Source organism: Harmonia axyridis, chromosome 1, assembly GCF_914767665.1.
Source record: "Harmonia axyridis chromosome 1, icHarAxyr1.1, whole genome shotgun sequence".
Lineage (NCBI taxonomy): Eukaryota > Metazoa > Arthropoda > Insecta > Coleoptera > Coccinellidae > Harmonia > Harmonia axyridis.
In genome coordinates this window covers 7,543,795-7,557,432 of record NC_059501.1, presented here as the reverse complement: position 1 = coordinate 7,557,432, position 13,638 = coordinate 7,543,795, and the positions used below count along the sequence as shown (strand labels likewise).

Below are 13,638 nucleotides of genomic sequence, written 5' to 3'. Positions count from 1 at the left end.
TCTAGTGTGTGACGTCACGCCACTTACACGAGGTGACTGGTACTCGCAGAGTGCTTACGAATTCATTGGTGTACAATCACTTGTGCCGTTCGTGTCGTGTTTTGTTCGTTACACGATGGATGAAATTTAAAAAAATCCTACAAATATTGTATTGTGCCTATGTGTGCAAGCACGACAATTAAAAACCCCAATAAATTGTTTTTTCAGGTACAAAATGACATGAATCAAAGGAAGAAGTGGTGCAAATTTATGAGGCATGACTTAATTGGACCTAAAACTACTTCATATGTGTGTGAAGATCATTTTGATGTAAGTACCTATCAGTACTAGCTGCCTATTTCTGATAATAAAAATACTAAGGTGTAAGTTGGTTTAAAATAAGTTATTGAGTAAAAATAACTTTGTCCTTTCACGAAGCCTTCTTCCATTATGGTGAAATTAAAACAAAACTCGAGTTAAAACTACACTGTACAACTACAAACGGCGCGAGAGCTTTGGCGCGGCTAAGTATTTAAACGTAACTTATGGTGTAGCGATCACAGGCAAGTGGCGTGACGTCACAGACGAGTCGGAGACCAAAGACCTTCCGCGCTAAAATACGTAAATTTAAATAATCTATTTCTCAGTCATTTATTGATGGATTTCCAAAATGTTTTCACTGATTTATCAGTTTTGCTCTATATTTTAATTCTATCGTGTCAAATATAGTATTATCAACATCACTAAACTAGTCCACTGCTACCAGATCACGTCACTGAATGAATGTTGATTTTAATTTAAGGATATAGCGGATGTTACGTTTTAAGGGAGGATTTTAGGATTTGTCCTTCGAAAAGATTTCACAGAAATATGGTAGACATTGAACAGAAAATAATAAGATTTCAATATTTGAAAATATAGATGCTATGAAGTAGAATTGTTTAGGATATTCATTCTGACAGTTGGAATAAAATTCATGACGTCTGTGTTTTTAGGTTAGGAATTTTACACGAAGGGTGGAGCGTTATCTGATGACATTGAACCGTTAGAGTCCACGTCATGAAACGGAAGTACCTATTTATTTCCGGGAGATTGCGATTGTCAAGTTTGAATTGAAAATTTAGGGTTTTCTCATTCGAACACATTTCACAAGATATTCGATACTATGATGAAGAATTAGTTATTTATTCCTTTGTATGGTATGTCTGTTCTGCAGCCGACATTTTATGACATTTGACATTTTAGGTTAGAAATTTGACACGAAGGGTATATTGTTACCTGATAACCTTGAACTGCTGGCAGAAGCAAGTCACGAAACAAAAATAAGTTTTATTTTCTTTAGAGGTCACAAATGTTACGATAGAAGGGGAATTCTATTAATATTGGTCTAGACTTCTAGAGAGAAATGTAATAAGATTATAATTTGTGAAAGAACAGATTTATCAATAAGGAGAAGTTATTCAATCCTTGAGTTGGACAGCTGACATAATTTTTTTGACATTTGTTTTGTAGGTTAGAAATTAGTTCCGAGGTCGTACAGTGTTATCTGATAACCTCGAATAGTTGGCAGTTCATGTCACAAAACAAATGTCAGTTTTTCCGGGAAAATGTGGAAGTTTTGTTTGGAAGGAGAATTCAGAGATTGAGATTTGTTCGAGAGAGATTTCCAACAAATGTCTGCAAAGGAGAGGCTACGCAGCGCACGTTGAAAGATAAAAAAAAATGAGAAAAGCATAGCACGCAAAAGGAAATGGGAGTATTCAAAAAATCTTTGAGAAAATTGATTATTCTAATACGGAAAAAAAATAATCCTCTTGATACTAATTACTGATCTGTGAGCTAGAAAGATCCTCAGAGTAATAAACATAGATGAAGGGAATAGAGGAATAGAAAATGACACAAATTTGATAAGTAACCATAAAATTGCTGTATTGCCCCAATTTCTAATTTGAAAATCCAAATAAGAGTACCAAAGGCAAAAAAAAAACATTTAATTCAGTATTGGCACTAACCTGAAGTGAATTTTTATGCAATTTTGGTCTAGAATTCCACATCATCCTAACTATCTTTAGGTGGCCAAACGGTATTGATCGAGATTGCCTTGTAAGAGAAATTGACTACCTATTTCGCTGTTTGGACGTTGCCGGGATATCATGAGACGTTATTCCAACAATCCAATTTCATTTGACTGCTAATTCTCTTGCACGAAATTCCGATGAATGATATGAAGAGCTGCAATAGAATTAAACGGTTATTGTTGAATCATGACGAGCATGAAATGCGGAAATAAATATTGGCATGATTATAACCTACCAAATATTCGGATTTGAGAGCTTTCCCTCAGATATTTCCTGAGTTATGACGTCGAGGAGCATTCTGTAATTGACAGATGGCACGCAAAGTTTTGTATTCGATTTTGGTGGGATGGAACTGTATTAACTCTTTGTCCATTTTGATGGAATTTGTGGTTAGATTATAGTAAAAACCGAAGGATTATTATTTTGTTGCCATTAAAAGAAAGGAAATTTTTGTTCATGATTGACTGTCACTAAAGTAAACATTGGGTTTTTGCTTTTGTTTGATATCTTGAATATGAATTTAATATATTATAGTCCAAGGATGGAAACTTACTTTTGCAGTTAGTGCAGTAGATACCGATATTTCATCTGGCTTGCTTTCAAATTCACCAAACGGTATTTGTCTAATCATCTTCAATGCTCAAAATATTGTACCAAGGTAGCTAAAGGAAGAAAAAAGAGTCTGCATGGTACTTTAGTAGAATCTTCCAAATCCTTTTTAAAACCAAAAATGTTTCTTGTGAAATTTCAATATTGCTTTTTAAGGAATCACTATTCATGAAAGACAGAGATTCCTCAGATATTTCTTGGCCCCTCTTTTACAGAATTTAGAGCTTAATCTTAGTATATATCGAAATCATTTTAATTTCTATCATTTATAGCTCTTTGATTCATTGGTTTTGCTTCCATCCCGAATAGTAGGATAATTATCAGAATTATCCTCTAGAAAATTTTGAGAATTAAAAAAACCTGAAGTGAAGTTGTGATTTTAAGAATATAGGGTGATGTCAATTTGACAGACATTATGTAGGCTGTCGATCAAAGATTACAATTGGTTCACAAGTTATTCTGCATTGTAAAGAAGGTTAAAATTATAATTCTATGAAATTTTGTAATTTCGACATCACAATTCATTATAACTTTGAGATTTCAACATGAAATAAATTTCAAATTTTTACAAATGGGAATGTTGCGTCTATATTGGAATTCAATTGTTGTTCTCAATATTTTATATTATTCATATTTCCAATAAGGTGGTAGTTCAATCAAATCGAAATCTTTCAAAAACAATGAGTGCTTTACCTGTTTGAAGATTCCTTTCAACTCATCAGTAACCATCCTATGAGGACTTTTTATCATGACATTCGACAATATTCAAGTTGCAATCTCAGAGGTAGCAGTTGTCTTCACTTTATTTCCGCGATGAGGAATCTGAAAATGAGAAAATATTATATAAAAAATGTAATATTTCACAAGTTCAACAAATAAATAAATAGAAACTATTCAAATTCTCTAATCTAATCAGTTTTTCACATTCGTTCTAATCAGTTTTTCACATTCGTTCTGATTTCTCTTAAGAAATCAGACAGTAACCAATGTATAAATTTTTAATCAATGTTTAGGCAAATGGTGCAACTAGCCCTTAACATTCCATTCTTTTGATGGAAGTTATCAATATAACGAACGCCTTTTTAATGTACCTATTAATGTTTCTGTTCATCGGTTGAAAAATTATGACTAAATTCATCAGTATAATGAACCTTTGCATTGAATTTATGTACACTTTGAGTTCATTGTATACGTAATTTTTGTTCTCTTATTTCATTATTTGTATCTACGATTTGTTTTGTAAAGATGTTTTTGTCCTTTCAATTCTCAAACAGAATATCCAAAATACAACAAAACGAACACTCTCCAAAACTTTTCTTCGTTATTTCATCCCCTAATACAAGAAAACGGAATATACTCGCATCCCCCACCCCCCAAATACAATCATTATTTCTGCTCAAGCTTATTTAAGCTCACGAAGCCAGCCCATTAGCTCCGAATGAACTTCATGAGTTAATCACTGAAGGGTTGTGCTTGGAAGTGATCTCTGTTAGATCCACCTAGTAATTTAATGGCCGCAGGGATTAGAAGGGTTGAAAAGTGGAGAACAGGCTCGAAAGTTGGTCCACGTAATTATGAGAGGAAACTGGGGGTTGTTTCGCTAAATCCGAGCAAATTCAGTGTTGAAAATGGCGCTATACATTTTGTGCATGAACTGTAAGATTCCTGTTGAATGGTTCACCAGAAACCCTAGAAATTTCACCATAATCGAAGGAATTAAACCTGTTATGTTTCGGTCGCAAGAAGTTCTAACATCTTTAATATTAGGTGTAGTAAAAAGAAATTATTTTTATAATTTTCCAATAGAAGGCTTTAGTTATCTGTATCTCGAGTTGTATAAGTCCGATTGGGTTTCATTAGATGGCGTTAGAAAGATGAGATTTCGTACTATTAAAACTCTAACAGTTTTGCGACTAGTTGATTAAGTTCAGTTTGAGCGCGCGTCAAAAATGGACACTAGCAAAGACGAAATACACTATATTTCACAGTTTTTCTTGGATAAAGGTGAAAATGCAAACAAGGCGGCTAAAAATGGAGATAGTGCTTATGGTCGTGATGGTGTTACAGCCAATCACGCGTAATTTTGGTTTCGTCGATTCCGTTCCGCTGATATCGATGTCAAAAATGCACGCTGGAAGACCAATTGTCGAAAATGTCGATGAATCATGGATATAATCGAGTACAACTTTCAGGTGAGCATTGTTTCGGTTGCCCAAGTGCTAAAGATTGCAACAAAAACCGTTTGGAACCATTTGCATAAGGCTGGTCCCAAGAAGAAGCTCGATATATGGGTACCCATCGAATGTACGCAAAAAAACCTCATGAACCGAATTTCAATCTGCGAATCCCTGCTGAATCGCAATAAAATCGATCAATTTTTGAAGCGCTTTGAGACTGGTGTTGAACAGTGGATTACGTACTACGTCAAGCAAAAACGGTCGTAGTCGAAACGCGGTGACTGTTAATTTCTTGCCAAAACTCATTTTTTCTTAAAAATGTGACTTATTTCTGTATTCTTTAGAGTTTAGATGTCTGCAAAAGGTAATCGCTGGGGGCCAAATAAGTTGGGCGGGCAAGCAGTTAAAAGCGAAATTCGTTCTATTATGACCAAGTTTTCCATCGATTTGTGATAAGTACTATTGTCTGGGTGATAAAAAAATCCTTTTCCATTTTAGGAAGTTCCTCATGATCAATTCATGTTTAATCCACTGTCACATATCGAAGCAAAAACCCTTTTTTTTCGCTTAAATGGAAACCCTTGACCAACAGACCCGAAAAAAAGTTCTTCGGAATATTCTGAAACGCATTAAACGATATTGAAATTGGAGACTATTTTCTTTACATTTGGAAAGTGATCAAAATGCGGCAGCAACTTTTGATTCTGGAAGATCCTGAGAGATATTGAATATTCTGCATACGTTGCTACATGAACACTGATGGAATACTTCAAGAAATGGAGATTCAAAGTGAAAACATCGAAAACAGTTGCAATCTACTTCGGAGGAACAACAGTAAAGAAAGAAAGAGCAGGAAACGTCAAAATAAAAAACCAGACGATAGAATGGAAAAAGGAAGCAAAATATCTGGCAGTAATACTGGATGAAAGAATGAATTTCAACAAAGAGATAGAAGAAAACAGAAAAAAGACAAGGAAATTGCACGGCAGATTTTACCAATTGCTCAACCCTAGTAAACTTTCTTTAGAAAACAAGCTGAAGATAATAAAAATAGTGCTAATACCAAGCATTACGTATGCAGGAGTTATATGGTACAATACGAAGGTCAATAATAATGATCAGTTGCAAGGTACACTAAATTCAGAAATAAGCACAGGGGTTGGCGCCCCATGGTATATAACTAACCAGCAAATAAGAGAAGAACTAAAAATTGAAACTATTGAAGAAATAGTCAATAAGCAAAGAAAGAAAACAATAGAGACGCTGAAAGAGCACGAAAATTAAGACAGATAATACAAATTGAAGTAAGAAAGACCGATAAGAGGAAATACCTCTTTCAAAGAACTAGATAGAAGAAAAAAGTGACATGAAGTAGGGAGGAAAGCCTCCCGATCAGACAACAGCAGAAAATAGGAGAAATGAAATTAGAGGCGAAGGGAATGTAAATTCCGGACCTTAAACAAAAAGAAGATCTGAGCTACATGAACAGAGATACCTTCAGACATATGTTGGATGGATTCGATTCGTTCTAGCTATCAAAATTTTGCTGGTGGAAGCTGATATATATTGCTCTACAACGAGAATATGCATTGAAACTGTGTTTTCTAAATTAATAGTGGCACGTTTAAACGAAGTGACTCGACCAATTTATCCAACCGTACAGATCTTGGGTTTTAAGTGAATAATTGATTTCTTCCACACTAACTAACAGTTGCTTCCGTGTCGTGTCATTCTTCTTGCTGAAATGATTTTCTAGTTGTAACGAAGTGGATGAAACTAATGAGACATTCAAATATTGGATAATACCCTGTATTATGAGAGAAATATATGGTTGAATTTAATGTACACCTTCAAGACTCACCCTGCACACACAGTAGACAACGGTGCAACACGAACTAACACCAATCTATAACAAGATAAATCCCAGGGAACACTAACAAAACCTGGAAAAGCCACCGACCTGTAAACACAAACTAAGCCCCTTCACAGCACAAAAATCCCCAACCGAAAGAAAATAATACCTCATCAGCAATCCCCGCAGATGTGGCAACGCCGCTACGAGATGATGGGGACCCTCTCGACTCTCTTCCTATCGACGTATCCCGTCAACGTGAGCCAGGGGCGGAGGGGGAGGGGGGAAACGCGTTCCCGCTTATTGCAATCGTTTCAGAATGGGGAAAACGGTGACATCCTGTTCTCTCTGCCTACTCGATTTCATCACGTTCATTGATGCCCCGCATATTTTGTCAGTTGTTCCGTGCCAGGGCCTACTCTGTTAAATCACACGGAAAACGAGGGAGGGCCGGTGCTGAATTGTATTGATTTTTTTCGAGTTTTGACACCGCGATCGTGTCTCACGTATTTGGCGGTGGATTTGAGATGGTTCTGATGAGGGAGGGTTTGGGATTTGGATGAAGGTGGTGGCGCTGTAGGGTCTGCGCAATTGGGGTTTCGTAGCGGAATTGATGTTTTTACTACTGACTTATTGTAAAGCCATTGCTACTTGATGATATAATGAAATAATGAAGATAAGTCATTAAGTACAGGACCTGAAGCACAGATGACACCGTCATTACCATACCACTTTTTTTTCTCGTTTTCTCGTTAGTACAAAGCTTCAAAATATTAGCATCAAAATTTCGGAATATAGAGTAGAGTCTGGATTGAAATATTGACGTTGAAATGACTCTACATTTTTTGTTGTTTGAAAAATAGATAATAACGAGTATCGTGCATTAATAAAATGATTTTTTGATGGAAGAAAATATTGTGCAAGCGAATCAATGACTTGTTAAAGTATTATTCAGAATCTGCTCCATCGACAACTACGGTTGAAAATTGCTCAAGGGAAATAAATTCAACTATAATGAAACAAAAAATTGCAGATCTAGAGGCCTATTTCGGAAGTAGACATGAATTTTTCTACAGAAAGGGTATCCAAAAGTCAGAAGAGCGTTGAAGTAAATTGTATACTCTAGACGGTGACTATATTAGCGAATGAAGTCGAATTTTTGAGAAAAAAATTTGTTTTTACTAGTTAGGCTCGGGACTTATTGAGTAAAGGTTATGTTTGTCTTATATTTAGTGAGGATCATGAGCAAGAATTTTCTGACACAGATTGCTAAATATCACTTCAAAATTCTAAAATTTCAGTGTGTCCATTTCACAAAATTGAAAATTAGAATAACATTTTTGAGATCTTCAAGAGAGAGTTTCACTTAGATGAACATCGATGAAAATTCTGAAAGGTACCTAATGAATAACAACAATATACAGCATTGTTCAAAAGGTTTGCTGCCTTGGCATATGGAGAGGTCAATACCTAAAACTGGCTATTTACAACTTGAGGATCACATTGTGTAACCGCGCAGTTTAGGACTTATTTTGAGTCCATCTTCAGACACTGCAATTGGAACAGAGTATTTGTATAACCTTCAGTATCCAATTTTTTGTAATAAAAATTTAGAAAGCACAAAACTTGTTTGAATTGAAATCGAAACTCTCAGCCGTCGTCAGCCAAACAGCCGCCCTAGGTAGAGACACAATTTGCCGGCCTAACAGAAGTTAAGCCTGCAGAATTGAATTCATTTTAGGATTGATGACAAGAAAATAATCTACAAATTTTCACAAAAACGCTTTTTTTGGAGCTTCAATTTTGGCAAATTTGCTCACAAATTCTTCAATATCCAATACTTCTCCCAGTTCAGATTCAGTAGAAAAAGTAGCTAACCTGCCAAGACGTCCATTCTATAACGTTCAATTGAATTCAGCTTAGAAGAACTACGCGCTACACATTTACATACAGATCTAAAACAATTTCAAGTAAAATTAATTTGAAATCCTCAAAGCCAACTTGAATAAATCGGAATATGATAACCTATACTTTGCACATACATAAAACGATATGAAAATATTATAATCGATTCTTAAATTTCTTTAGAATGATAAAATGGAAATGGTAAGATCGAATCGTTTCTCCAGAATATCAAAATTCTGACTGAAGAATAAAAAATTATTTCTGAAACCTCAAGCAGCCGCCCCAAAAAGGAAATAAAAAAAGGCAAGCCTGATGAGTGAATGTGTTTAAGCGTCTATAAAACGTTAAAAAGCACTATGAAGAGAATTAGACGTCATTCGATGGTTCGGTAATACAAATTTCTACACAAGAGACTTTAGCTGGTCAAGTTTAAAATGCCGCCCCTCAACTTTGGCGCCCTTAAGGCGACTACCTACTTCCTGTCAAAAACTTAAATACCTACATATCACTAGCTGAATAATAAAACCTAATTGACCTCTTACACCGCTTTATTCACAAATTGGTTAAAGTATCGCAAACTGCGGGTCACGGAAAGACCCACATCGATCCACATAACTCAAAACATTTAGGAAACGCTATAGCTCACGCAACTCGACAAAAGAAACATGCCACTCTCAGCTCTGAAAAAGAGCAGATTCGTGACCGGCCTGTTGATTGACCAACTCCAGACGAACTTTTTTCCCAAATGACCAGCGTTAGGAGCGATCTCGGCGGTCCATACCACCGAAAGCAATGCCATAATTGAATGGTTGCTCGGCCGAGACAGATAGTGATTTAAGGAAGCTGTGTAATTAATCCTCACAACTGTTTTAATTGTATTAGATCCCGCCTATTCCGGACACGTTCGAAGAAGCTGCTGCAGCATCGTTCGTGGGAAGAAAAGATAGGCGCTTTGTGACTAAGCTCCAGGTTTGGGGATTGTCCCCAGGTTTTGTATGGGGTCTTTATAAGCTTTGTCGTGGGTGGGGAGCTTTAGGAAGTTTGCCGGATGAATGGCGTGGATCGGTGTGGGCGTTTACGGTTACCTACGACAAAGTTTGTTTCGGATGATGAATTCGAATTTGTGGAATAATAAAATAAGTGAAAGATAGTGCCTACATAAAAGTTCCATAGAGAATGAAATTTATAAAACTTTGGGAGAAAAATTGAAAATATAGGTAACGATTATCTCATTATCCTTTGGCGATTCTTATGCCATTTTTGTTAGTAGGTTATGCCATATGAAACTTCAACATCTTTTAGAAATTGTAACATTTTTTATCTGAATCAGAACTCATTTGTAAATATTGACAAGAATTTAAGAATTCATATAAAACATTATTTAGTTAATTGACACACCACTATTCGTCATCGAAACAAATTTGTGTAGGGAGTCAATTAACTGAATAATGTCATCCAATAATTCTTCTTAAATTTCTCTCTCTATTCAGAAATAAGCTCTAGTTTTGATAGAACAATTCAACAATTTCCAAACGTTGTTGGAGCCTCTATCTTTCCTAACTATAACCTACTGAACACAAATGACATAAGAAATGTCAGAATACACAGTATTGCCAATTTAAACAATCAAACTGTATACCATTCCTATTGGAAACCCTATATTTGTTAGGTTGGTAGTTCTTATAAATTGGGATGTTGTGAATGATGAAACATTGGTGGTGAAAGTGGTGACGATTTTTGATAATCATTTAATTGAACCTAAGAAAAAAATTGAAATGTAGGAATTAGTCCGTTTGAAAAAAGAGGGTATAAAATGGGAATAAGAAATCTTAGTTCTAATCAATGAATGACTTCCTGAATTTATGACATGACTTTATCAAACACACTGTATATTGATCCCATTGATATGAAAGTATAGTCCAGACATATTTGGGAGAGAAGAGTTGGTTAAAAAACTAAGCTACCTCAATATTTGACTCATTTCAACGTTTTTGTCTATAAAATGGAAAATAAGATTAATGACTACATTGCGGTCAAATCAAATTATAATACAATAAGAGGTACAAATAGAACAAAGTTGAACAAAAATTAATAGCTAAATGTAAAAGTTTAAGAATTCCAAGCGACGTTAACTAGTTTGTCATACAAAATAACGAATCAGACAGAGATATGAATGAAAAAGAAGTTGAATATCTGATGTGAACAAACACCAAATTAAACATAAACTGAATATGGTATCAACGACATAATATCTTCGAAAGAACTTTTGCAATTAAACTTGAAATCAAACGATAATATCATTACCCGAACACATGAGAAAAATAAGGAAATATAAAAAATGAAAAGAAAACTTAACTGATCAGAGCAAATGAAAACATATTACAACGAAGCCTAAGTTTGTAGCAAACTCCATGCAAGTACATGAACGTTAAAGTAAAATGTAACAATTTCAGGAGAAGCTAAAAATGGATTGGTCATACAAAATACTCAACTGAAACGACGAAAAAACAAAGTATAAGAGGAAAACGAAAATGAAACTAAACCCAATGAACACAAAGCGACCTAAGCTTGTGACAAATTAGATTCGAAGCAAAGCATTAAAATTTCAGACGGCCAAAAAGTAGATCTTCTGAGATAACGAACCAAATGTCATAATGGCAAAAGCGCAACTAAACGCAGAAAAACAGAAACAACACAGAACTACCTAAACTTGTACCAAATTCGATACGAATAAACTACGTACCTGAAGGCAAAAGAATGCTATTACGAGGTCAACAATTTCACAGCTAGAAATGTACCAGAATTCGCAATTAGATACAAAAAGAAGAACAAAAATAAAACTAAACGCAGATCAAATAAAAAAATCATAAAGCGGCCTGAACTTGTTCGTAATTTCATGCAAGCATATAAGCGAGAAGGAGAGCTGTGAATATTTCAGAAATCCCCAAAAAAAAAAGGACAAAAGAAGAAAATATAAAAAAGCTAAGATGAAACTAAACGCATCGAGAATAAACCAACACAAATCAAGTAAAACAAGACAAATGATCCAACACCCGCCGACAAACATCTCAACCACCCAGCATCCCCAAATCCACAGGAATTAAACAAACACCCCGCCATTAAACTTCAACAGAACGGCGTCACGTCAAAAAAATCGATGCAACTCGCGTAAACCTCGAGTCAAAAACAACCACCCCAATCAGAACTGGATTAATTCCCGGCAACGTTCAGAACCAATTAAAACCTTATTTGTCAAAGGGTAATCATACCTGAAGGCTCCTCCATCTTCCAAGGCACACTCGTCAGAACGTCGCGCATCCCCGTTGACAGAAACGATGTCGACTCTCGCAGAGGCGGCCGTGATATCAGCCGGTGACATGACGGTTGCTACGGTCGCCCCGGCGGTGAGGGGAACGCTGGCTCGATTTCAAAGCCCTCCTGATGCTCGATCGATCGCTTCACGCCCTGTTTTCCCGCGCACTTCGGGCCCTTGCGCATTCTTACGCTCCTGCAGCCGCGATCCGGCTCGAAGGACCAGGGGCGCACTACGGTCCACGCCACCCTCGACCGACTGGGTAATCTGTGCTACTGGGATGGTGAGCGGCGTTGCCGAGGCTCGAAAAGTTATTTTCTCGGGGATTTGTATCGGATGTTGCCAGATTTTGAATAGAAATCCGCAGATTTGTATTTTATATTTTCGTAGAAATGGAGGGAAGTTAAATAGTGCTATATTTGATTTCTTTTTGTGTCTTCGAAAAGTGTAAAAGATTGCCTCAAGCCAATGGAATCCAGCTTCAAGATGATAAGGATACTTTTTCAATGGTACAATTTGACCTGATACAAAAATTTGAAAAGTACTGAAGTTAAGTCAGGTGCTTGAGCGCTTGTTCATTAATTTGTCAGTTGCTTCCTCAGATCGAGATTGTAATCGATTCTTTCAGAATTTCAAGCATCTAGATATAGGCATACAGTTTGATAAAAAAAATACATACATGACAGATATGGCAGTTTAATTCAGGAGATATTAACATCATCAATCGCAATTGATATTGATATCCCAAAAAATATCTGAAAATGAATAAAATTCCACCGCTTAATTTTTTGGAAATCACTGAAGAACTTTGGACTCACTCTGTATATCTCCTGTGCGTCGGAAATCATTTTTCTCTAAAATGAACATTAATCAGGCGTATGGACAATCGATGCATATTCGATTTGGTTTATATTAGGGATTCTCGGCTTGACTAGATATTCAAGCTACTTGACTTGAGCTTGACTTGAAATCAAATAAAGTCAAGTGATAGTTTTTCAATGTCAATTTGCTAAGCACTTGACTTAACAAGCTCAACAACTTGAGCTCAAGTCAAGTAGCTCGAATATCAATTCAAGCCGTGAATCCCTAGTTTATATATTCGAAAAAGTTTCTTCACAACAATGGCCGTTTGAAATTTCAGAGAAGTTATTTTTAGCAACCTATATAATCTAAAAGATTGAATTTAGAGCGCTGATGCAATGAATACCTTGGATCAGCATCACGAGATCTATAACATATAAAAAATTCGAGAATATCACCGGAAGCCATTTTCCCTTTGATCGCGTGCGAGGTCCTTTCAAATTTTTAGGTTATTCCGTTCGAAAGTTATCGTGTAGACGGCTGGACAGACAGATTATAATATTAGGATCGATTTATTATCATTTTTTGAACATTGTGACAAAATTTTGCTCTCAAAAATTTTTTCAAATTTTCCTATTTGGTATTTACAAGCAGAAGTTAATAAAAAAAGTTGAAGAAAAAATTAATAAATAACAGATAAAATTGATCAAATCTCTGAAATGCCGTAACTACTTCAAACCGCATCTACTCCAGTTCCCTGACAAGTCTTAAAATAGTTTGTGCACATAACATTTTACGTTTCTACTGAAACATTTTTTTCAAGATGTTAGAATTTTAAAAATAAAGCGAACACATGAATTAGACTTTACAAAATCCTAATGATGCCTTTTAACGTCTCGGTCACCGTAGCGTTGCAAGTTACTT

The 13,638-nt window shown here is 35.7% G+C and overlaps 1 long non-coding RNA gene across 1 annotated transcript in view; it reads right to left on the bottom strand.

Moving 5' to 3' along the window:
- Positions 1 to 1,997: 1,997 nt before the first annotated feature.
- Positions 1,998 to 13,638, bottom strand: part of LOC123675377 — a 33,979-nt gene continuing 22,338 nt past the window's right edge. The window contains exons 3-4 of the long non-coding RNA XR_006746775.1: positions 3,360 to 3,488; positions 1,998 to 2,211 (exon numbers count right to left, since the gene is read on the bottom strand). This is a non-coding gene — a long non-coding RNA (uncharacterized LOC123675377). The remainder of the gene's footprint in view (positions 2,212 to 3,359; positions 3,489 to 13,638) is intronic.